Source organism: Pongo pygmaeus, chromosome 16 (assembly GCF_028885625.2).
Source record: "Pongo pygmaeus isolate AG05252 chromosome 16, NHGRI_mPonPyg2-v2.0_pri, whole genome shotgun sequence".
NCBI classification, from domain to species: Eukaryota; Metazoa; Chordata; class Mammalia; order Primates; family Hominidae; genus Pongo; species Pongo pygmaeus.
Genome location: NC_072389.2, coordinates 80,070,513 through 80,096,460, shown reverse-complemented (window position 1 = coordinate 80,096,460; position 25,948 = coordinate 80,070,513). Strand labels below are relative to the sequence as shown.

General features: G+C 44.5%; 1 long non-coding RNA gene and 1 other non-coding gene across 2 annotated transcripts in view; both read left to right on the top strand.

The window, feature by feature from the left end:
- The window catches only part of LOC129014555 (uncharacterized), a 66,234-nt gene that overhangs the window by 36,412 nt on the left and 3,874 nt on the right, over nt 1-25,948 (top strand). The gene's annotated exons all lie outside the window — the stretch shown is intronic.
- LOC129014910 (small nucleolar RNA SNORD77) lies at nt 9,336-9,405 on the top strand. The gene has a single exon (XR_008494430.1). It is a non-coding gene; the product is annotated as a small nucleolar RNA SNORD77 (small nucleolar RNA).

Below are 25,948 nucleotides of genomic sequence, written 5' to 3'. Positions count from 1 at the left end.
ACAGACAACTAAATTAAGGGCAAGAAACATGAACAAGCGCTTCACATCCAATTGACTGATAAACATAAAAAGTCTTTCAACCTCATTAGTCATTAGGGAAATACAAATTAAAACCACAATGAGATACCACTTTACACTAATGAGAATGACTAAAATTAAAGTAACCGCTGATATCAAGTGTTATTGAGGATACCAAACAACTGGAATGCTCATTCAGTGTTCCGGAGGAGGTAAATTGGTATAGTCATCTTGGAAAACTATTTGGCAGTGTCTAGTAAAACTAAACAAACATAATCTATGACCCAGCAATTTAACTCCTAGGTGTTTACATCTAGAAATGCATACATGTGTATAATAAAAACACCAACAAGAATGTTTATAGCAGCACTATTCATAACAGATACAACCTGGAAACAACCTAAATGTCCATCACTGGTAGATGGAATAAACAGATTGAGATGTGATTATACAATGGACTACTGTATATCAATGAGAAAAGTAAACTATTGCTACATGTAATAAGACGGATGAATTTCACAAACATAATGTTGAGGGAAAGAAACCAAACATAAAGTAATACACATGGTAGAATTCATTTCATTTATATGAAAAGCTCAAAAGCAGGTAAACAATCTACTTGTGTTCATAGCAGTATTATTTATACTAACCAAAAGGTGGAAGCAACCCAAGTGTCCACTGATGAATGTATGGATAAACAAAATGTGTCATATAGATGCAGTGGAATTTTTTTATTATTATTTTTTTAGAGACGTAGTTTTACCCTTGTTTCCCAGGCTGGGGTGCAATGGCGCCATCTCAGCTCACTGCAACCTCCATCTCCTGGGTTTAAACCATTCTCCTGCCTCACCTTCCTAAATAGCTGGGATTACAGGCATGCGCCACCACACCTGGCTAATTTTGTATTTTTAGTAGAGATGGGGTTTCACCATGTTGGCCAGGCTGGTCTCAAACTCCTGACCTCAAGTGATTCACCCACCTCAAGTTCCCAAAGTGCTGGGATATCAGGCATGAGCCACTGTGCCCAGCAAGATGCAGTGGAATATTAGTCAGCCTTAAAAAGGAGGGAAATCCTGTCACATGTTACACCACGGCTGAAACTTAAGGATATTAGGCTATGTAAAATAAGCCAGGCACAGAAAGATGCATACTGTATGATTCCACTTGTATGAAGTACTTTGAGCAGTCAGATTTATAGACATAGAAAGTAGAATGGTAGGCCAGGCATGGTGGCTCACGCCTGTAATCCCAGCACTTTGGGAAGCCAAGGTGGGCGGATCACAAGGTCAGGAGTTCAAGACCAGCCTGGCCAACAAAGTGAAACCCTGTCTGTACTAAAAATACAAAGATTAGCTGGGCATGGTGGCGGGCACCTGTAGTCCCAGCTACTCAGGAGGCTGAGGCAGGAGAATCACTTGAACCCGGGAGGCAGAGGTCGCAGTGAGCCGAGATTACAACACTGCACTCCAGCCTGGGTGGCAGAACGAGACTCTCTCTCAAAAAAAAAAAAAAAAAAAAAAAGGAAAGAAAAGAAAAAAAAGAAAGTAGAAGGGTAGAATGGTAGGTAGTAAAGGCTTGGGAAAAGATAATGGGGATTTGTTTAATGGGTACAGAGTTTTAGTTTTGCAAGATGAAGAGTTTTGGAGATTAGTTGCACAACAATGTGAATGTATTTAACACTGCTGCACTGCACACTTAAAAATGGCTTACATGGTAAGTTTTATATTATGTGTATTTGACCACAGTTAAAAATTTAAAAAGCAGGTAAATGAGTCTATGGTGATAGAAGAAGGATAGTGGTTACCTTGGGAAGAGAGATTGACTGAGAAGAGGAATAAATGGGGTTTCTGTGATGCAGATAATTTCTACTTTTTGAGCTGGGTGAGTTCACCAAATTGTATACTTAGGATTTATGTCCCTTCATGTCTGTATGTCATTGTGAGACACATGGTGATGTGTTGCCCAGATCACCTTCAAGAAAGGACCTGCTGCCTAGCTGCAGAGAGAGGGCAGCAGACAATACCAGCTTTCAGTTCCTTCAGAGCCTGCTTCAGCTGCAGGGCTGCCTCACCTGAGGTCATGCCCTTCCTGGGGTAGCCCACATCTGGTGACCGAGCAAGGCAGAGGTATAAAGGTCCAGCCATTTAGACTTGATGCTAGAAAGCCCTGATGAGCACTTCTCATTCTAGAGTTACCTGCTGATTGGCTGAGCTTGGTCGAGCCTGCAGCACAGGTTGACTTTCCCTCTGCCCAGTCCTGCTTTCTCTTCCTTCCTTTCACAGGTATGGATCTTTAATAAACATTTTGCATCCCAAACTCTATCTCAGCAACTCCTTCTTGAGAATCTGGTCTTCCACAGTTGCTACCAAAGTAGACGAGAAAGGAGATGGTAAGATGGGGTTTGGAACTGGTTCACCACCCATCTGACGATGAGGATCCCATTAGTGGAGGTGGGCAGAGCACAGACAAATGGCAGCAAATTGGGAGAATGTACCAGTAGAACTGGATACTCTAAGGGCACAATGTGCCAGGTACTTGTAGCTATGAGGATGATGGAATTGGTGGCTATTGCCAAGCTCCATGGATGTGCTACAGGATAATAAACAACTTAGGGCCAGTAACATGCAATTAAAATCCAGGTTATGGGGCCAGGTGCAATGGCTCACGCCTGTAATCCCAGCACTTTGGGAGGCCAAGGTGGGTGGATCACCTAAGGTCAGGAGTTTGAGACCAGCCTGGCCAACATGGCAAAACCCCATCTCTGCTAAAAATACAAAAATTAGTCAGGCATGGTGGCACATACCTGTAGTCCCAGCTACTTGGGAGGCTGAGGCAGAAGAATTGCTTGAATCCGGGAGGCAAAGGTTACAGTGAGCCGAGATCATGCCACTGCACTTCAGCTGGGGCAACAGAGCAAGACTATCTCAAAAAAAAAAAAAAAAAAAAAAAAAAATTCCAGGTTATGAAAAGGAAAAGGCCTCTTTGGTTTATATAAATAAGCAAACATCTCTTGCAATGAATGGGTGGAGAAAAGCAAGGACAAAGCCTAGGACTTAATAATCTAAGCAACTGGCCAGGTGTGGTGGCCTGCACCTGTAATCTCAGCACTTTGGGAGGCTGAGGCGGGCGGATCACCAGGTCAGGAGCTCAAGACCAGCCTGGTTAACATAGTGAAACCCCGTCTGTACTAAAAATACAAAAAATTAGCTGGGCATGGTGGCGTGCGCCTGTAATCCCAGCTACTCGGGAGGCTGAGGCAGGAGAATCGCTTGAACCCGGGAGGCAGAGGTTGCAGTGAACGGAGATCATGCCACTGCACTCCGGCCTGGGGGACAGTGCAAGATTCCACCTAAAAAAAAAAAAATAATAATAATAATAATAATAATCTGAGCAACTGACTTCAAAGACAGTTAAATGTCCAAATGAGGCACATCTCTTATGCTGAAGTCAAAGTCCTGATTGGAAAAGCTTGGGACGCTGACACATGGAATGGTGACATCAGAGTGGATGCTCCTAAAGATTTTTTTTTTGAGACGGAGTCTCACTCTGTCTCCCAGGCTGGAGTGCAGTGGCGTGATGTTGACTCACTGCAGCCTCTGCCTCCAGGATTCAAGCGACTCTCCTGCCACAGCCTCCCCAGTAGCTAGGACTACAGTCATGTGCCACCATGCCCAGCTAGTTTTTTTTGTATTTTTAGTAGAGACGGGGTTTCGCCATGTTGGCCAGGTTGGTCTTGAACTCCTGACCATAAGTGATCCACTCGCCTCGGCCTCTCCTGAAGATTTTGACTCCACAAATTCCTCTGAATCTTCTGAGCCTACAGAATTGGCCCACTCCTCCCTATTAAGAGTTACCACTGTCTTTCCCTGCTGAGAGACAATGCAGTGCCTTTCTCCACAAAGCAACAGCTCCCTCTCAGAATCTGCCCCCACATCCCCTCCTAGCCTATACTAGGTTAGCTGCAGCATAACCCAGCTGGAGAGGTGCTGGGTATGATAGGGGTGAAAAGGGACTATATGTCACAGAAATAGCAAGACCTAGCCAGCCTGTATTGGCAGGAGCCAGGGAGATACATGTGGAACTGGATTCTGAGAGTGCCTGATGGAGGAGAAGGAATATAAAATTGGTTAGGGAAGAGTTTATTGACTTGGGAATCCCTCTTTGTTTCTTTTCATTTCTTTTTGAGATGGAGTGTCACCCTGTCAGGCTGGAGTGCAATGGCGCAATCTCAGTTCACTGCAACCTCTGCCTCCCGGGTTCAAACGATTTTCCTGCCTCAGCCTCTCGAGTAGCTGGGATTACAGGCACCTGCCACCATGCCCAGATAATTTTTGTATTTTTAGTAGAGACTGGATTTCACCATGTTGGCCAGGCTGGTCTCAAACTCCTGACCTTGTGATCCGCCCGCCTCGGCCTCCCAAAGTGCCGGGATTTCAGGTGTGAGCCACTGCGCCTGGCAGGAATCTCTCTTCCAAAATACAAGATTTAACATCCTGGCAAGGACAGTAGGAGATGGTACAATGTTACTACCAGGATGGATCCTAGAAGCATGGAAGTCGTGATGACCCATGCCAAAGAAAGCTTCAGTGCTGGAATTGCAATGGCAGATAGTGATGGCAGAATTAAGACTCAGGGAAATGGATGTGCCAGAATGGATAGACTATAGGTAACCAGAAGATCTGCTAGCTAATTATGCCCCATGAGAAAGCCCAGAGAACACGTTTTCATTTGTTTTCTGTTGCTCTCACTGCATACCACAGACTGGGTAGTTTATAAGAAGTTTACTGAGCTCATGGTTCTGGAGGCTGGGAAGCCCAAGAGCCTGATGTCAGGATCTGGTGAGATCCTTCTTGCTGTGTCATAACATGGCAGAGAACATCACATGGTGAGAGGGCAACCAGAAAGATTCTGGTTACTCTTGCTTGCTTTTATAACAAAGCCATTCCCATGATAGAGCTTGCTTTTATAACAAAAAAGCAAAAAAACAAAGCTTGTTTTTATTACAAAGCCATTCCCGTGATAACGAACTTACTCCTATGATAATGACATTACTCCATTCTAGAGGGCAGAACTCTCATTACTCCATATATTCATTCATGAGGGCAGAGCTGACATTAATCTATTTATGAGGGCAGAACAATTAAGTTTCTAACACACAGATTTTTAGGGGCCACATTCAAACCATAACAACACACTATTTATCAAGGCCGTAAAGAATTTGCTGCCCGGCATGGTAGCTCACACCTGTAATCCTAGCACTTTGGAAGGCCGAGGCGGGTGGATCACTTGAAGTCAGGAGTTTGAGACCGGCCTGGCCAACATGGTGAAACCCCGTCTCTCCAAAAAAATACAAAAATTAGCCGGGTGTGGTGGCGCGTGCCTGTATTCCCAGCACTTTGGGAGGCCAAGATGGGTGGATCACTTGAGGTCAGGAGTTCGAGACCAGCCTGGCCAACATGGTGAAAACCCGTCTCTACTAAAAAATATAAAAATTGGCCGGGCGCGGTGGCTCACGTCTGTAATCCCGGCACTTTGGGAGGCCGAGACAGGTGGATCACGAGGTCAGGAGATCGAGACCATCCTGGCTAACATGGTGAAACCCTGTCTCTACTAAAAAGTATACAAAAAATTAGCTGGGCATGGCGGCGGGTGCCTATAGTCCCAGCTACTTGGGAGGCTGAGGCAGGAGAATGGCGTGAACCCAGGAGGTGGAGCTTGCAGTGAGCCGAGATTGTGCCACTGCACTCCAGCCTGGGAGACAGAGCGAGACTCTTTCTCAGAAAAAAAAAAAGAAAGAAAAATACAAAAATTAGCTGGGCATGGTGGTGTGCACCTGTAATCCCAGCTACTTGGAAGACTGAGGCAGGAGAATCGCTTGAACCCAGGTGGTGGAGGTTGCAGTGAGCTGAGATTGTGCCACTGCACTCCAGCCTGGGCAACAGAGCGAGACTCTATCTCAAAAAAAAAAAAGGGCTGGGTTTGGGTTTGGTGGCTCATGCCTGTAATCCCAGCAGTTTGGGAGTCCAAGCGGGTGAATCACCTGAGGTCAGGAGTTCAAGATTAGCCTGACCAACATGGTGAAACCCCATCTCTACTAAAAATACAAAAATTAGCTGAGTATGGTGGTGCATGCCTGTAATCTCAGCTACTTGAGAGGTTGAGGCAGGAGAATCACTTGAACCCAGGAGGTGGAGGTTGCAGTGAGCCAAAATTTTGCCATTGCACTACAGCCTGGGCGACAGAGTAACACTCTGTCTCAAAAAAAAAAAAAAAAAAAATATATATATATATATGTGTGTGTGTATATATATATATATATATTCCAGGCCAGGTGCAGGAAACAAGTGGGCAATGGACAGCATTACTCTGAGATAGTCTTGAAAGACAATGATGAAGGGGAATTCTCCCAGGAGCAGAACTTTGGGAGGTGCACCTGGTGATCCACTTTGTGTTGAAAGAAAAGTGACCTTAAACTAGAATATACATATACAGACTAATGGGCAGTAGCAAATGTCCTGCTTAATTTTATTTTACTTTATTTATTCATTATTTTGAGACGGAGTCTCGTTCTTGTTGCCCAGGCTGGAGTGCAATGTTGTAATCTCGGCTCACTGCAACCTCTGCCTCCTGGGTTCAAGCAATTCTCCTGCCTCAGCCTCCAGAGTAGCTGGGATTACAGGCGCGCGCCACCATGCCCTGCTAATTTTTGTATTTTTAGTAGAGATAGGGTTTCACCATGTTGGCCAGGCTGCTCTCGAACTCCTGACCTCAGGCGATCCACCCACCTCAGCCTCCCAAAGTGTTGGGATTACAGGGATGAGCCACCACACTTAGCACCCAATGCTCCTTTCTTTCTAGAAATACATCAAATCATTCTTTCTGGGAGCTGACAATTATTTTGTATTGAAGTATGTATATAGGTACATGTAACTAGAAGTTGTTGCCCATGCTGGAGTGCAATGGCTCGATCTCGGCTCACTGCAACCTCTACCTCATGGGCTCAAGTGATCCTCTCACCTAAGCCTCCTGAGTAGCTGGGACTACAGGTATGTACCACCACACCCAGCTAATTTTTGTATTTTTTGTAGAGATGGGGTTTCGTATGCAGGCTGGTCTCAAACTCCTGGGCTCAGTGATCTGCCTGCTTTGGCCTCGCAAAATGCTGGGATTACAGGTGTGAACCACCCCGCCCAGCCTAGAAGTTCTAATCGTGCATGTGCAGCTTTGTTTTATGTTTATTTCCTCATAGCGTTAGTAGTTAAAACAATAATTTTTCCTTTTCTTTTTATTTTGAAATAATGTTAAACTTACAGAAAAATTGCAAGACAAGGGCAAAAAAAATTTTTTTTGCCTTGAGCCATTTAAGAGTATGTTGCCAACAACATGCCCTGTTGCCCACGAGAATACTTTACTGTGCGTATTTCTTACAAACAGCAACATTTCCTTACATAAGTATAATACAACCATCCAAACTAGGACACTGACAATGATGTTTTACTACAGTCACATCAATGTACTCCATTCAAGTTTCACCAATTGTCCCAATAATGTACTTGCAAAAGAATCCAACCCAGGATCAAAACACTGCTTTTGGTTTTCATCCCTCTTTAGTCTTCTTTAGTCTGGAACAGTTCCTCAGTCTTTCCTTTACTTTCACGACCACTTTTGAAGATAACAGGCCAGTTATTTTATAGAATGTCCCTTGATCTGCGTTTGTCTGATGTATCCTCTTGTCTAGATTCATCATGGTGAAGATATTTAGATCAAATGAAAACCATGGGCTGGGTGCGGTGGCTCACGCCTGTAATCCCAGCACTTTGGGAGGCCAAGGTGGGCAGATCACTTGAGGTCAGGAGTTCGAGACCAGCCTGGTCAACATGGTGAAATCCCGTCTCTACTAAAAATACAAAAATTAGCCGGGTGTGGTGGCGCGTGCCTGTATTCCCAGCTATTCAGGAGGCTGAGGTAGGAAAATTGCTTGATCCCAGGAGGTGGAGATTGCAGTGAGCCGAGATTGCACCGCTGTACTCTAGCCTGGGTGACAGCCAGACTCTGTCTCCAAAAAAGAAAAGAAAAAAAGAAAACCATGAATCCACCCCCAATACCTTCAATTCCAGTCTAATGCCACAGGGTTTATTCTAGTTTCCTCATTACTATATTTATTCTTTCATTTTAAATAGAAGCTTCACTCCCATTATTCTCAAAATATTTACTTATTTGATCAATCTCTTGTCCTGCCCCTCCATGAACCATTTCCTTACCTGGCTTGGACTCTGACATTCTCAGCTGGGCAGCTAGAGTCACTACCCCTACTTTCCTATGGAAACCCTCCTCATGCTTGGGCTCCAGCACCCCATTCTTACCACCACTAGTCCCCCTCTCCACACCATGGACTCCCTCTTCATTCCATTTGGGCTTTCATACTCTCAGCCCAGTTGTGAAATGGGACTTTTTACAACCAAAAGATTAAGAATGTACACTATAAATTGTGACTCTGATGAAATCAGTCACATTTCTTCATATAGGCATGAGGACCAAATTAACTATATTCTGAACTAGTTGGGGTTCTAAAAGGACCTGCTGGCCATGCATGGTGGGTCACATCTGTAGTCTCAGCACTTTGGAAGACTGAGGTGGGCGGATCACTTGAGCCCAGGAGTTCAAGACCAGCCTGGGACAACATAGCAAAACCCTGGCTCTATAGAAAATACAAAAAATTAGCCAGACGTGGTGGCATATACCTGTCCCAGCTACCTGGAAGGCTGAGGTAGGAAGATCGCTTGAGCCAGGGAGGTTAAGGCTGCAGTGAAGCGTGATTGTGCCACTGTACTCCAGGCCAGGTGACAGAGGAAGACCCTGCCTCAAAAATATAAATATAAATATAAATATAAATATATAAATATAAATAAATGAATAAATAAAAGTACCTGCTATGTTTTAGTATTTAATCTACTTGGAACTTATTTTTGTATGATATAAAATGGAGGTCCAATTATTTTCCTGATAGATATCATCATCATTTATTATATAATCCATCCATTTCCCACTGAATTAAAATTGCACTGTTCACATTTTATGTTCTTAAAAACAGATATCTATTCCTGGATTCTCTTTTCTATTCCATTGGTTTATTTGTCTATGCCCAGGCCAATATTATATTGATGCTATTGTGGTATCTTTATAGTGTCTTCTGAGATCTAGTAAGCCAAGTCACCCTTAGTGTACTTCTTTCTACATTTATTGGGTATTTACAAGTACTTTATTCTTTCCAAATAAATCGTCAGATAATTTAATCCAATTAAAAAGAAACCTGTTGTATACTGTGACAGTTGCATCGTTCAGCAGATCGAATCATGAAGAGATGTATACCATCTGTTTGCTGTATCTGGGGTGGTTGGGAAAAAAAAACTGTTGGGATTATATTGGAATTTTTTCTTTTTTTTTCTTTGCCTCAGCTGCTGGGATATAATAGGAATTTTATGAATTATATATATATTTGTAGAGTTGTCCTTTTTGTGATAGTGTCTTGATATTCAAGAAAGAAACAATGAAGGTCGTACAATGCCTGCTCATTATTCAGATCTTGATTCATTTATTTCCCCAACATATATATTTGAGCACCTACTATAGGCTAGACACTGTTCTAGATCCTGGAGATTCAACTGGGAACAAAACAAAGTTTCTGCTTTTTCAAAAAAACAGAAACTTTAGTAGTGGGAGACAGGTAATAAATATAAATACACACACACATATATATATGTAAATAAATATGTAATACGTCAGATGGTATTAAATACCATGGCAAAAAATGAATCCAGCTAAAGGGGATATAGTGTGCTGGGAGGAGGGCTGTTTTTTTATTTAGCGCAAAAGATGATGTGGTGATATTTGACACAGTTATGAAGGACATGAAGGAGTCATCTGTGCATTCTAGGTGGGGGAGACAGCAAAGGCAGAGGTGGGAGTGTGCTTGGTGGGTTATACTGGCAGAGGAAGAGCAGGCAGCCCCGCGTGGCTACAGCAGGGTGAGCAGCCGGGAGAGGGGCAGGAAGTGGAGACAGAAAGGTGGCTGGGAGGCGCCATACTGAGTACAGCCATGGAGACCACTGTGAGTACTGTGGCTAAATAACTCAGGGAGAAGGGAATTACCCTGAATTTCGAGCAGAGGAGTGACATGATCTGATGATCTTAACAAATCATTCTGGTGGACAGGAGTGGAAGCAGGGAGACCAGTTAGGACTCTGGCTTTGTCTTGCCTGAGATGGGGGTGGCTGGGAGGAGGGTGGGGGTGTGGGGGGTGAGAGATGGGGGATTCTGATCTGCCTGGCTCGTGTGCCATTGCAGGCCACCAGAGGGCACTACACATACGTCCTTGGTGAGGCTGAGCTGTGACAGCCAGTCCTTCCCTCACCCTCCCCAAATGACAGGTTGTGATACCTCCTTATGCAATAACCACCCTACCTGCTTTGCTACTAGAATTTAGATTCTGGTCCATAGTATGACATGCCCATACTCAAAAGATGAACTGTGGTAGTACAAGCACCATCTGAGTCTCCGTGATTGCAGTCATCTAATGTCACAGTCTTCCTTTGTTTCCAGGACCCTCCTATCTCTCCATCAACCTCTCCTGTACACAAATCAACCAGTGCATTAATGTAGCTGGGAAAACAGGTTTGCTGAATGTGACTGGGAGTTCCTTTCTTTGCCATTATTTCTTATGGGAACACTGCCTTTTAAAACCTATAGTGCTGAATGAAAAGAGTGTTTTTAGACCAGGCGCGGTGGCTCATGCTTGCAATCTCAGCACTTTGGGAGGCTGAGGCTGGTGGATCGCTTGAGCCCAGGAGTTCGAGACAAGTCTAAGAAACATAGCAAGAGACTGTCTCTACAAAAATTAGCCGGGCATGGTGGTGTGCATCTGTAGTCCTAGCTACTCAGGAAGCTGAAATGGGAGGATCACTTGAGCCCAGGAGGTTGGCGTTGCAGTGACCCAAGATTGCACCACTGCACTCCAGCCTGAGTAACAGAGCGAGACCCTATCTCTACAAACGTACAAAAATTATCCAGGCATGATGGTGGGTCCCTGTAATCCTAAATACTCTGGAGGCTGAGGTGGGAGAATCGCTTGAACCCGGGAGGTAGAGGTTGCAGTGAGCCAAGATCACACCATTGCACTCCAGCCTGGGCGACAGAGTGAGACTCCATCTCAAAAAAAAAGAAAAAAAAGATACCCACATGTGGTTAGTGTGTGCTGTATTGGACAGGGCAGGTTTACAGTGTGTGGAAGAATGTCTTATCATCTCCCTAGTATTCATGCTTTTCTTTCATCACAGAACTCCTCCTCCAAGTTTAACAATGCACATGAATATCCAGCTTGAGATACCATTTACCAACCTCTCTGTTAGGTGTGGCCATATGTGTTTGTTTTCTATTGCAGTGTGACAAATGACCACAGACTTAGCAGCTTAAAACAACACCCACTTATTATCTCAGAGTTCTGTAGGTCAGAATTCTGGGCTTGGCTGGGTTCTCTGCTCAGGGTCCCAAAAGGCTGATACCAAGGTGTCCAAGGGCTGGGCTCTGGGGAAGAACCTACTTCTAGACTAATTCAGGTTGGCAGAATCCAATTCCTTGTGGCTGTAGATCTGAGGTCCTGATTTCTACCTGGCTGTGAGCAGTGGGGGCTGCTCTCTGTTCCCAGAAGCTGCCGAGATACTTCCTGTGGTCCCTACATCTTTTCTTTTCTTTCTTTCTTTCTTTCTTTTTTTTTCTTTTTTTTGAGACAGAGTCTTGCTCTGCCACCCAGGCTGGAGTGCAGTGATGCTATCTTGGCTCACTGCAACCTCTGCCTCCTGGGTTCAAGCGATTCTCCTGTCTCAGCCTCCCAAGTAGCTGGGATTACAGGCATGCACCACCATGCCTGGCTAATTTTTGTATTTTTAGTAGAGATGGGGTTTCACCATGTCGGCCAGGATGGTCTCAAAGTCCTGACCTCAAGTGATCTGCCCTCCTTGACCTTCCAAAGTGTTGAGATTACAGGCGTGAGCCACTGCACCTGGCCAGTCCCCTACATCTTCAAGGCAGCCTTGGTGCAGTGCCTTTCTTATGCTTGGAATCTCTCTCTGATGGTTAATTTTAGGTGTCAACTTAACTGGATTAAGGAAAACCTAGAAACTACTAAAGCATTCTTTTGAGTGTCTCTGTGAAGGTGTTTCCAGAGGAGATTAGTGTGTGAGTCTCAGTGGACTAGGTGGGAAAGATCTGCCTGCAATGTGGGTGGGCACCATTCAATCTGCTGGGGGCCTGGAGAGAAGAAAAACCGGGGAAAAAATGAATGTGCTGATATACCTGCTGGAGCTGGGATACACTCTTCCTTTCCTGTCCTTGGACAATAACTCCAGACTTCTCGGCCTTTGGATTCCAGGACTTACATCAGTGGCTCCCCTCCCTGAGTTCTCAGGCCTCTGGGCTCGGCCTGAGAGTTACACCCTTGGCCTCCCTGGTTCTGAGGCCTTCAGACTTGGATTGAGCCATGTTACCAGCATCCCAGGGTCTCCACCTTGCATATGGCTCATTGTGGGACTTTTTGCCTACCATAATCACATGAGCCAATTCCTCTAATAAATCCCCTCTCAGCCAGGTGCACTGGCTGACATTTTTTTGTTTCCCAGTGCATGTAAAAGTTATGTTTACACTATACTGTAATCTATTACATGTGCAATAGCATTCATTATGTCTTAAAAAAACATAGTACACACCTTAACTAAAAAATACTTTCTGGCTGGGTGTGGTGGCTCATGCCTGTAATCTCAGCACTTTGGGAGGTGGACACAGGAGAATCAGTTGAGCCCAGGAGTTCAAGAACAGCCTGGGCAACATAGTGAGACTCCATCTCTTTTTTTAAAAAAATACCCTCTTTATCCATCTATCTAATCTATCTATCTATTTATCTATCTATCTATCTATCTATCTATCTATCTATCTATCTATCTATCTATCTATCTATCTATTCTATCTGTCTATTCATCCATCCTTTCTATTGGTTCTGCCTCTCTGGAGAACCCTGATTAATACACTCTCTGTCTTCCCCTTCTACCCAGCAGCCAGAAAAACTGATTTTCAAGGGCTTGTGATTAGATTACACCCACATGGATAATCCTTTTGCTTTGTAACAACATAATCTCAGGAGTGAGATCATGTTGATTTCTACCTATCCTCAAAGAGGAAGAAAGGGATTACACCAGGGCAAGGATCACAGGAAGAATTCTTAGAATTCTGCCTCCTATGCCATGTGATTAAATTCTAGTCAACAAGAAGTTAATGGCAACTCTGTTCTTCCAGTTGCTCAAAATACTGGGTGTCCTCCTTGGCTTCTCACTTCTCACACCTCACTGGTCAGTCAGAAAATTCTGTCAGCGCTGCCTGCAAAACACACTCAGCATTCAAGCACTTCCCATGCCCTCCTACTTCCCAGTGCTGGGCAGGTCACCATCATCTCTCACATGGATTAGTGTAACTTCCTAGCTGGCTTTCTATCCAGCATTCTGTTCTTTTTTTTTTTTTTTTTTTTTTTGTCTGAGATGGAGTCTCACTCTTATTGCCCAGGCTGGAGTGCAATGGCACGATCTCGGCTCACCACAACCTCCGCCTCCCAGGTTCAAGTGATCCTCCTGCCTCAGCCTCCCAAGTAGCTGGGATTACAGGCATGAACCACCCATGCCCGGCTAGTTTTTGTATTTTTACTAGAGACAGGGTTTCTCCATGTTGGTCAGGCTGGTCTCGAACTCCCGACCTCAGGTGATCTGCCCACCTCGGCCTCCCAAAGTGCTGGGATTACAGGCGTGAGCCACAGTGCCCAGTCATTCTGTTCTTAATACAGCAACCAGAGTGATCCTGAAACAGCATATGCCAAACCATGTCCCTTAGCACTCTTCAGTGAGTCTCTATCTCATAATAAAGACCAAAATCCTTAATAGGGACCACACGATTCTACTTTGGTCTCCATATTAGGTTTGTGACCTCAAAATCCTATCACTCTTCTGGCTGGGTGTGGTGGTTCACGCCTGTAATCCCAGCACTTTGGGAGGCCAAGGTGGGCAGATCACTTGAGGTCAGGAGTTCGAGACCAGCCTGTCCAACATGGCAAAAACCTGCCTCTACTAAAAATACAAAAATTAGCTGGCATGGTGGCACACACCTGTAATTCCAGGAATTTGGGAGGCCGAGGCGGGCAGATCACTTGAGGTCAGGAATTGGAGACCAGCCTGGCCAACATGGCGAAATCCCGTCTCTACCAAAAATACAAAAACTAGCTGGGTGTGGTGGTATGTGCCTGTAGTCCCAACTACTCAAGAGGCTGAGGCACAAGAACCACTTGAACCCGGGAGGCGGAGGTTGCAGTGAGCTGAGATCTCGCTACTGCACTCCAGCCTGGCGACAGAGTGAGACTCTGTCTCAAAAAAAAAAAAAAATCTTATCACTCTTCTCCTCCTTCCCTTCACTGTAGCCTCATAGGGCTCCTTGCTGTTCCTTAAACATGTCAAAAAGTGTTTTAGGTCTTTGGTACTTGTTATTCTCTTTGCCTAGAATGTTCTTCCCCAAGATATCTACATGGCTAGCTCTCATTTCCTTCATGTCTTAATTCAAAAGTTGCCTTTCAGCCAGGCAAGGTGGAGCATGCCTGTAATCCCAGTGCTTGGGAGGCTGAGGTGGGAGGATTGCTTGAGGCCACGAGTTCGAGACCAGCCTAGGCAACATAGTGAGACCTTTTTTGGCTCTACAGAAAATAAAATAAATAGCCGGCTTGGTGGCACATTCCTGTAGTCTCAGCTACTTGGGAGGCTGAGACAGAGGATACCTTGAGCTCAGGAGTTTGAGGTTGCAGTGAGCTATGATCACGCCACTGCACTCCAGCCTAGGTGACAGAGTTAAGACCCTGTTTCTAAAAAAAATAAAAATAAAAAATAAGCCCAGTGCGGTGGCTCACACCTATAATCCCAGCACTTTGGGAGGCCAAGGTAGGCGGATCACTTGAGGGCAGGAGTTTGAGACCAGCCTGGCCAACAGGGTGAAACCCTGTCTCTACCAAAAAAAACTAGCTGGGCATGGTGGCGTGTGCCTGTAGATCCAGCTACTCAGGAGGCTGAGGCACAAGAATCCCTTGAACCTGGGAAGCAGAGGTTGGAGTGAGCTGAGATCGTGCCACTACACTCCATCCTGGCAACAGAGCAAGACTCCATCTCAAAATAAATAAATAAATAAACAAACAAACAAAATTCAGCTGGGCGCAGTGGCTCATGCCTGTAATCCCAGCACTTTGAGAGGCCGAGGCGGGTGGATCACCTGAGGTCAGGAGTTTGAGGCCAGCCTGGCCAACATGGTAAAACCTGTCTCTACTAAAAATACAAAATTAGCCGGGTGTGGTGGCAGGCACCTGTAATCCCAGCTTCTCCAGGGGGCTGAGGCAGGAAAGTCAACTGAACCCGGGAGGTGGAGGTTACAGTGAGCTGAGACTGCACCACTGCACTCTAATCTGGGCAACAGCAAGACTCGGTCTTGAAGAAAAGAAAAAATTCAGGCCAGGCGCAGTGGTTCATGCCAGTAATCCCAGTGAGGCTGAGGTGGGCAAATCATTTGAGCCCAAGGAGTTTGAGGCCAGCCTGGGCAATTGGGCAACATGGGGAAATCTTCATCTCTAAAAAATAGAAAAATTAGCCCAGTGTGGGGCATGTGCCTGTAATTCCAGCTACTTGGGAGACTGAGGTGGGGAAGTTGAGGCTGTGTGAACTGTGATAGCACCACTACATTCCAGCCTGGGTGACAGAGTGAGACCCCGTCTCCAAAACACAACAAAAATTTAGTTTTCTGGTGAGGCTTCTCGTGGCCACATCACTTCATATTCTCCTTCCCTGCTTTAGTGTTTTGCACCTTAGTACTTTTCACTGTGCAACATACTAAAGATTTTTTGTTTGTTTGTTTTTTGAGACAGAGCCTTGCTCTGTCGCCCAGGCTGGAGTACAATGGTGCGATCTTGGCTCACTGCAACCTCCGCCTCCCAGGTTCAAGTGATTCTCCTGCCACAGCCTCCTGGGTAGGTGGGATTACAGGCACGTACCAACACGCCCAGCTAATTTTTGTATTTTTAGTAGACACAGGGTTTCACCACGTTGACCAGGCTGGTCTTGAACTCCTCGCCTCAAATGATCCACCTGCCTCGCCCTCCCAAAGTGCTAGGATTACAAACGTGAGCCACCACTTCTGGCCCACACTACAGATTTTAATTTTGCAACTTGTTTATCTCTTCCACCAAAATGTAATCCATTAGCACAGAGATTCTCTCCCATTCCCTCCCTCTCCTCTTCTTTTGTTCATTAATGTATCAACTTGGCATGTAGGCACTCACAAATGTTTGTTGAATTAATAATACGGTGAGAGGGAGATGATGAGAGTCAAAGCATTCTTTTTGGCCGGGTGCAGTGGCTCACGCCTATAATTCCAGCACTTTTAGAGGCTGAGGCGGGTGGATCACCTGAGGTCAGGAGTTGGAGACCAGCCTGGCCAACATGGTGAAACCCTGTCTCTACCAAAAAAAAAAAAAAAAAAATTAGCCGGGCGAGTGGCACATGCCTGTAGTCCCAGCTACTTGGGAGGCTGAAGCGGGAGAATTGCTTGAACCCAGGAGGCAGAGGTTGCAGTGAGCCGAGATCATGCCACTGCACTCCAGCCTGGGCGACAGAGCAAGACTCCATCTCAAAAGAAAAGCACTTTTTTTTTTTTTTTTTTTTTTAATAAGAGACAGGATTCCAGGCTGAGGTGTAGTGACATTATCATAGCTCACTGCAGCCTTGAATTCCTGGGCTCAAGCCATCCTCTCGCCTCAGCCTCCCGAGTAGCTGAGATTACAGAAGTGTACCACCACACCCAGCTAATATTTTTATTTTTTGTAGAGACAAGGTCTTGCTATGTTGCCCAGGCTAGTCTCAAGGGGTCCTCCTGGCCTCAAGAGGTCCTCCTGTCTCAGCCTCTCAATGAGCTGGGATTACAGGCATGGGCCACCATGCCTGGCTGGGAGTTGGAGCATTCTAAGATCTTTATACTGTTTGGGAGGGAGGTGGTGATACTGATTAACTTTAGAGTTTGCTAAGCTCAATGTGCATGCTGTGCTTTTAAGGGATACCACTGAGAGAACCGAAATGGAACTATGACTTCAATGTGGATGGGAAGGGAAGGGCAAAAAAGAAAATTTGATTAAGCCAATGGGAGGCAGGAATGAAGAAAAAGCAGCAAAGATACAATAAAAAGAAAGCACAAAGCTTCCTGATTCTTGTGGAATAATGGCAGATGCCTAAAATCCCTTCACAGTCTTTCACAAACCATACAGATTGACAATGAAAGCAACTTAAATAAATCACCCCATCCCTCACAGCATCACTAGGAGACAGGGCATACCTCAAACTTCAATTTACATGTAAATGAGGAGATAAATATCTGAAACCAGCAGAGCTAGGTCTAGAGCTCACTTCTGAATGGGAAGTCAGGAGGGTTGTGTGGAAGACAGCAGAGTGCAGCCAGGTTCTGGAGGTGACGGCACACAGATAGCATTGGCTAGAATTAGCCGCAGAAGGAGAGGACTCTATCCTGAGAATTGGTGGATCAGAGAACTGTCTACTGAGTAATTGAAAGAAACATTCGTGAACTAGCAATAGCAGAAACAACATTCTCTGATCACAAAATGCAATACAATGACAAATTAACAAAATTAAAAGCAAAAAGACTTTCAAACTAGATTTTTTTTTTTTTTTCCCCAGATGGAGTATCATTCTGTCATCCAGGCCGGATGGAGTGCAGTGGTGCGATCTCGGCTCACTGCAACCTCTGCCTCCCGGGTTGAAGCAATTTTCATGCTTCAGCCTCCCAAGTAGCTGGGATTACAGGTGCCTGCCACCACGTCCAGCTAATTTTTGTATTTTTAGTAGAGACGAAGTTTCACCATGTTGGCCACGCTGGTCTCGAATTCCTGACCTCAAGTGATCTGCCCCTCTTGGCCTCCCAAAGTGCTGGGATTACAGGTGTGAGCCACCATGCCCAGCCTAGAAATTTTAAAGAACTCGATTGAGCAACTCTTGAGTCAACAGGGTAATACAAACCAAAATTGCAGAATTTCATAAAATAACAATGAAAACACAGCTTATCTGAATCTATGAGGTGCTGCAAAAGCAGTTGTCAGGAAATGTATTACATCAAATACACATATCAGTAAAAGTAAACATCAACTAAAAAGGAAAAAAGCAAAGTAAACTAAGAGAAAGTAGAAGGTAGGAATGAATATAGACATAAATAGAAATTAATAAGTGAGGGCTGGGGGCAGTGGCTCATGCCTGTAATCCCAGCACTTTGAGAGGCTGAGGCAGGTAATCACTTTGAGCTCAGGAGTTCGAGACCAGCCTGGGCAACATGGCGAAACCCTGTCTCTACTAAAAATACAAAAATTAGCCAGGCACATGGTGGCACGTACCTGTAATCCCAGCTACTAAGGAGGCTGAGGCAGGAGACTCACTTGAACCTGGGAGGCAGAGGTTGCAGTGAGCTGAGATTGCGCCACTGTACTACAGGCTGGGCAACAGAGTGAGACTCCATCTCCAAAAAAAAGAAAGAAATTAATGAGTTAGGAAACAGAAAAAATGATGTTTGGAGCTGGAGATGGCATGGGCACTGGTAGAGCTATTCTGGCTGTGGTGAGGAGGTGACCCCTGCCTGGTCCAGGAACTCCCAACTCTCCCTGCACCCTCCTTGGCTCCAGCCTTTGAAGCATGTCTGCCTGCCCCACTCCTAGTTTCCTGCGTTTCCTTGTCCTCTGCCCCTCTCTGCACCATTGAAGGTAGAAGCATGGGGTGGTCCCCTGTGCCAGCCGTCCACAGGCAGCACCAATGGGCAGAAGGCAGTGAGGTCTCTGATTCACCTCTCTTGTTTCTCCATTCCACCTCCCTGTCCCCCTCCATAGGAAGACTGGATGCCTGTGCTAATGCAGAGATTGAGAGAACCCAACATAAACCCTTGCTTGAAGGAATCTGATGCTTCTACCAGAGGAATGGATGAAAATGACCATGACGGAAACATGTTCCATTTATTTATTTATTTATTGGTGGTCTTGCTGTGGTGTCCAGGCTGGCCTCAAACTGCTGGACTTCAAAGGATCCTCCTGCCTCAGCCTCCTGAGTAACTGTAATTATAGGCCACCACTCTAGGCTCTACTTCTTGGAATGCAAAAACTACTGAGAGTCTGGAATTCTATCATGGTCCAGAGAATACAGGATGGAGTGAAGCCATCTGTGTCCATAGCAGAGAGAGAGATGAAATCTTGGGAAAATGGGAAAGAAGCCCTATTGAATATTTGCATTAAAATTGTTTTTATAAATTGATGCCCACATCAACATGGACAAATATCATAATCATTATGCTGAGTGAGAGAAAACAGACTCAAAGGGCTACACACTGTATGATTCCATTTATGTGACATTCTGGAAAAGGCAAAACCTTAAAGTTATCAGCTGCTGAAATTGGGGATGAAGAGTGCTGAAAAAGAGGCATGAGTTATAATTGAATCTTGATTGTGGTAGTACTTATACTATTGTGTATATATGTCAAAAGTCATCATATTGTACAGTTAAAATACTTTTATTGTATAGAAATTAGGCCTAAATAAAGTTTTTTTTTTTTTTTTTTTTTTTTTTTTTTTTGAGAAAGGGTCTCACTCTGTCACCCAGGCTGGAGTGCAGTATCATGATCTCAGCTCACTGCAACCTCCTCTGCCTGGGCTTAAGTGATTCTTGTGCCTCAGCCTCCTCAGGAGCTGGGACTACAGGTGTGCGCCACTACGCCTAGCTAATTTTTGTATTTTTAGTAGAGACAAGGTTTCACCATGTTGCCAGCCTGGTCTCGAATTCCTGACCTCAGGTGATCCACCCGCCTCGACCTCCCAAAGTGCCTGGATTACAGGTGTGAGCCACTGTGTCTGGCCATACATTTGATTTTAAAACTAAAAAAAACCTGTTTGTATAACTTTGATGCAAATAATTTTTTTTCTTTTCTTTTTTTCTTTTTCGAGACGGAGTTTTGCTCTTGTTGTGCAGGCTGGAGTGCAATGGTGTGATCTCAGCTCACTGCAAACTCTGCCTCCTGGGTTCAAGCGAGTCTCTTGCCTCAGCCTCCTAAGTAGCTGGGATTACAGATGCCCGCCACCATGCCCAGCTAATTTTTGCATTTTTAGTAGAGACGGGGTTTCACTATGATGGTCAGGCTGGTCTCGAACTCCTGACATCAGGTGATTGACCTGCCTCAGCCTCCCAAAGTGCTGGAATTACAGGCATGAGCCACTGTGCCTGGCCAAGAACATTGTTTTAATGTCAACTGACAATAAACTATCTATCTGAATCCTAAACCCAGCTCAGAAGATTTTAAGTCATATGACCTTGATTGTTAAATATTATTCTATTTGAATAAAAAATGGATTGTTTCAAAAAAAGAAAAAAAATCTAAAAAAAATAAATTAACTGAACTGCTATTTCTTAGAGAAAACAAATCAGTCAAGTAGACGAACTGCTAGCTAACCTAATCAAGAACAAAAGGATATGTTCCCAACAAAAAGAGATGGTATTTGAGGTGAAGGATATCCCAGTTACCCAGATTTGAACATTACATATTGTATGCTTTTATGAAAATATCACATGCGCTCCATAAATATGTATGACTATTATGTATTCATAATTTTTTTTAAAAAAAGAACAAAAGGAAAAAGGCATCAGTGTGCAAGATAAGAAATGACAAAGAGGACAACCACTGAAACAGAAGACAATTTACAAATCCTAAGATACTACTTTTCTCAAGTCTAGACAAATGCCTTGGAAAACCTAGGTTAAATAAATAATTTTCCACAAAAATATTACTTACCCAAATTGACCCTGGTAAACACAGAACATTTAAACAAATTAACGAGTTGCTCTTTAACAAGTCACAAGGCCCAGATGGAGTCACAGGAGAATTTACCAAACCTTCACAGCTACTTAAAATGTTCCAGAGCATAAAAAAAGAAAGCTTCTACTTATTTTTAAATGGCTGCATGCATTTTAAAGAAACGAAGAGGAAAAAGTAGTCTTTTCACATATTTATAAATTTGTCCTTACTTCACTCACTTTGTTTAAACAAGGTTAGGCACATATTAACCATTTCTGATGCTCATCAGTCTTTTCTGAAAATTCCAGTTTCCATCTGGTTCTGGCAAAGGGGTGCAAAGGAGAGATAGAGTAGCACCTACAACTGGAAGATGAAGCTTTTCCAGATAACCTTGGCAGCGTTTTGCTGGCCAGAGAGGTCGAGGTCATCCCCAGTTGCAAGGGAGGTAGGGAATTGTAATGTTTTAGCCGGACACATTGTGATATGGTGTGGCTGTGTCCCCACCCAAATCTCATCTTGAATTGTACTCCCAAATTTCCCACATGTTGTGGGAGGGACCCAGTGGGGGATAATTGAATCATGGGGGTGATTCCCCCATACTGTTCTTGTGGTAGTGAATAAGTCTCACGAGATCTGATGGTTTGATAACGGGAAACCTGTTTTGCTTGGCTCTCATTCCCTTCTCTTGTTTGCTGCCATATGAGACGTGCCTTTCACCTTCTGCCATGTTGGTGAGGTGTCCCCAGCCACGTAGAATTGTAAGTCCAATAAACCTCTTTCATTTGTAAATTGCCCAGTCTCGGGTATGTCTTTATCAGCAGCATGAAAAATGGACAATACACATTACTTCCTCCATCAAATTCAGGGTTGTACCAGTCAAGAAGAAAAGGAGACCGGTCATTGGGTAGAAGGAAAGTAGTGACTGCCGTAGCCCACCCTTGGCTATCCATCCTCACATGCACAGAATATACTCCCTTTCTAAGGGAGACAGTGCCAAAGTCTCACCCAGAGCCTACATCCATCTCAAAACCCAGAATCTGCAGCTGATATACAGCTTTCTCCATTTAGTCTTGATGTGAATCTTCAGAGTCCAGTAATCTGTAAGCTAAAAGGCAAGTTATCTTCCCCCAGCATGTCTCATATACAATAATGGAGAAGGAACAGAATAAAACTTCAATGTAGGATAAAGAAGAATCTGAATAAAGGAGAGAATCTCTGTTTTAAGCATGTTAAAGCTATTGCAAATATTGGATCTATAACAAATGTCAGATACTGCTAGACAGGAGTGGCCAGGACTCCCTTCCAGGCAGGGAGTAATTTCTTTATTCAGCCAACCTACTCTCTAGGAGAAATTCCCTTCTCTATTGTACTCTGTGGTCCAAGTTCCATCTTCTTTTGAGATGGCTTCTTGTTCATTATCCTCTTTAACCATATCTGAAGTGAACTTTGGGGAGAATATGCTTTCTGTCGTGTGAGTTCAGGAGCCTGGGATTGAAAAATTATACGCTTTTGCTGGCCAGGTTTTTAAATTTTCATTTTTGGTGATATGATTCCTTAAAAATTGTTGTAGGCTCTCAGTGTATTTGCCTCTGGTTGATCCTACGTTTGAGTCGCCATAGCCAAATCTCCTATATAGCCATAGCCTTTTAGGCCTGAAAACCTTCCTTTGTTAGCTACTGGCCTTTGTGTCCTGCCTGTCCCTCTAGCCTTTAACTTAATGATTATTGACTTGAGACAATTTGAAACAAAAGATTCTAGTGGGAAGAAACCACTTTGTGGACTCCACTTCTTCTGTTGAATGATGAGTTCTTAGAGGAAGGTGCTTAGGAAAGGCCCAAGATACCAACCAGTCTTACCTTCTTCTACCATATTGCTTGGCAGCCACCACTCCTATATGGAGAACAGAGCAATTATCTTTTTTTTTTTTTTTTTTGGAAACAGGGTCTTGTTTGGCTCTGTTGCCCCGGCTAGAGTGCAGTGGTGTGATCACGGCTCGCTGCAGCCTCAACCTTCCTAGGCTCAGGTGATCTTCTTGCCTCAGCCTCCCAAGTAGTTAAGACTACAGGCACATGCCACCACACCAGGCTAAGTTTTTGTATGTTTTGTAGAGACAGGGTCTTGCTATGTTGCCCAGGTTGGTCTCAAACTCCTGGGCTCAAGCGATCTGCCCACCTCAGCCTCCCAAAGTGTTAGGAATACAGGCATGAGCCACTATGCCTGGCCCAGAGCAATTGTCTTTTTCAGCCCTGCAATTCTCCAAATTATGAAATGCTCCTTCAAAGTAGATTTGCAGGCCATAGGCAGAAGTACTACTTAGTGAAGTAGCACTGCCTTCCTTTTTTCCTTCAGCCTGGATAACTCAAGTTCACTGGTCTCCTTCAAGAATTCATCGAAAGTGGAATGAAGTCACCAGCATGTGCCAACATTCTGAATTATTCTAGCCATTTACCCTATCACTACAGACTTGGTTGGTATGTGGGGTGTCTCCCATAAAATAGCAGATTGACTAAATGTTTTCCCACAGCATAGCAGGGTTGTCAGCATTCCTGTCTGCTGTATCTGTGCCCCCATTGCCCAAAGCTCCGTCTCTATCACTCAACGAAGTCCACGTTTCAGATGATATTATGTGCAGCACCCCACTTCAGTGGACCTAATTCTCTATTTGATAGGAATGCACTTGGCTGCACTTAACAAACCCAGCAAAGCAAAGGCTTAACAAGAAAGGGGTTTACTTTTTTTACGTTATGAGGAGACTGGGATAGGCAGTCCAGGACTCTCGCAGCAGCTCAAGGAATCTGGCTCTTTTTATCTTCTTCAGCCATCCTTAGTGTGTGTCTTTTGGCTTCATGATCACTGTAACTCTTCTGGTTTGCAGGTAGGAAGAAGTGGGTAGGGGAAGGCAGAATGCATGTGCCAGTTGAGACTGGCTTCTTCTTCTTTTTGAATCAGGTAATCAATTGCTTTTCCAAAAGTACCACCCAGTGACTTTCACTTGCACCTTATTGGCCACACTGACATCCTTAGCTCTGGAGGAATGTGGGGAGATAAATATCTAAAAACTCTAAATAAAATGGGGGTTCTGTGAGAAGGGGAGAATAGGCCAGGTAGTGTGGTGACTCACATCTGTCATTCCAGCACTTTGGGAGGCCGATGTAGGAGGATCTCTTGAGCCCAGGAGGTTGAGACCAGCCTGGGCAACATAGTGAGATGCCATCACTACAAAACATATATTTATTAATTGATTACAGAGATGGGGTCTTGATATGTTGCCCAGGCTGGGCTCAAACTCCTGGGGGTCAAGTGATCCTCCTGCCTCAGCCTCCCAAAGTGCTGGGATTATAGGCATGAGCCACTGTGCCTCGCCTACTACAGAAAATTAAAAAAAAAAAAAAATTAGTTGGGCATGGTGGTGTGCACCTGTGGTTCCAGCTACTTGAGGGGCTGAGGTGGGAGGATGACTTGAGCCCAGGAGGTCAAGGCTGCAGTGAGCTGTGATTACACCACTGCACTCCAGCCTGGGTGACAGAGCAAAATCCTGTCTCAAAAATAAATAAATAAATAAATAAATAAATAAATAAATAAATAAATAAATAAAGGAGAATAGATATTGCATAGTCAACTAGGTCTGCCAGACCAGTACAAACTGGTTTATACACAAGAAGTAATTTCTTGGCTTAAGAAACTGAAAAGTTCAGAGGGGTTGTTGTTACTTGATCCAGCAGTTTACCAAAATCATCAAGAAGTTAGGTTCTTTCCAGCCCTCCTTTCTGCCTTAGTCCATGTGAGAATACTCTGAGGCTGGCTCCCCTTACAGTCCTCAGAAAGCCCCCATGGCTATGTGCTTTCTCATTCACGCCCAGTGAAAAATATACTTTCAGTATCCTAGCATTTGTGGCTAACATGCTGAATCCATCACTGGGCTCAGAGGATGGACTGTGCTGAATGGCTTGGCTTATGTGAAGCCACATCCCAGGAACTACATGGATTGATCCCCAAAGGGAAAGTATGGTCTGTTGAAAAGAGGCCAGGAATCTCTGGGAGTGATGTGGGAAAATGGATAAGACAACCAACAAATGTCCTCCAGCATAGCTGAAGAAAGAGACAACAAGAAAGGGGATGAGTTACCACTGGAGAGGCTGAACACAGGACAGTCCCTGAGGTGACATTGGTGATGCTCATCTGAACACTGCTAGGGGAGAGGGAGCCCTGGGCCAAAGTCACATCCTGTGCAGTTCTAGTGGCAGATACATCTTCACTGTGAGGGTCTTGAAAGCACACTCCTATTCTCCCTTGACCCCATCTCCCATTGTGGTGCTCTGATTCCGGCTCTCCAAGCAGGCTTGTGATTATATTTGGCTTTCCATGTATTTTGTTGTTTTGTTTGGTTTGTTTGTTTTTTGAGACAGAGTCTCACTCTGTTGCCCGGGCTGGAGTGCAGTGGCGTGATCTCGGCTCAGTGCAACCTCTGCCTCCTGGGTTCCAGTGATTCTCCTGCCTCAGCCATCAGATTAGTTGGGATTATAGGCACCCGCCACCAGGCCTGGCTAATTTTTTTGTATTTTTAATAGAGATGGGGTTTCACCATGTTGGCCAGGCTGGTCTCCAACTCCTGACCTCAGGCGATCCACCCACCTCAGCCTCCCAAAGTGGTAGGATTACAGGTGTGAGCTATGGTGCCTGACCCCATCTATAGCCTTTTGTGTCTAGCTTCTTTCATTCAACATTATATTAATGGGATTCTTCCAGGTTATTGTGAATAGGGGTGGCTCCGTAACTCTCATTACTTTATAGTGCACCATAGTTTGAATATAACACAATGTATTCATTCATTCTACTATTGGTGAATATTTGTGTTATTTCCCATTTAGCGCTATCAGGAATGGTGCTGCAATGAATATTCTTGCACATGTCTTTTGTGAGCACATGTGTGCATTTCTGTTATCTACATACTTAGGAATAGAATTGCTGGGATATAAGATAA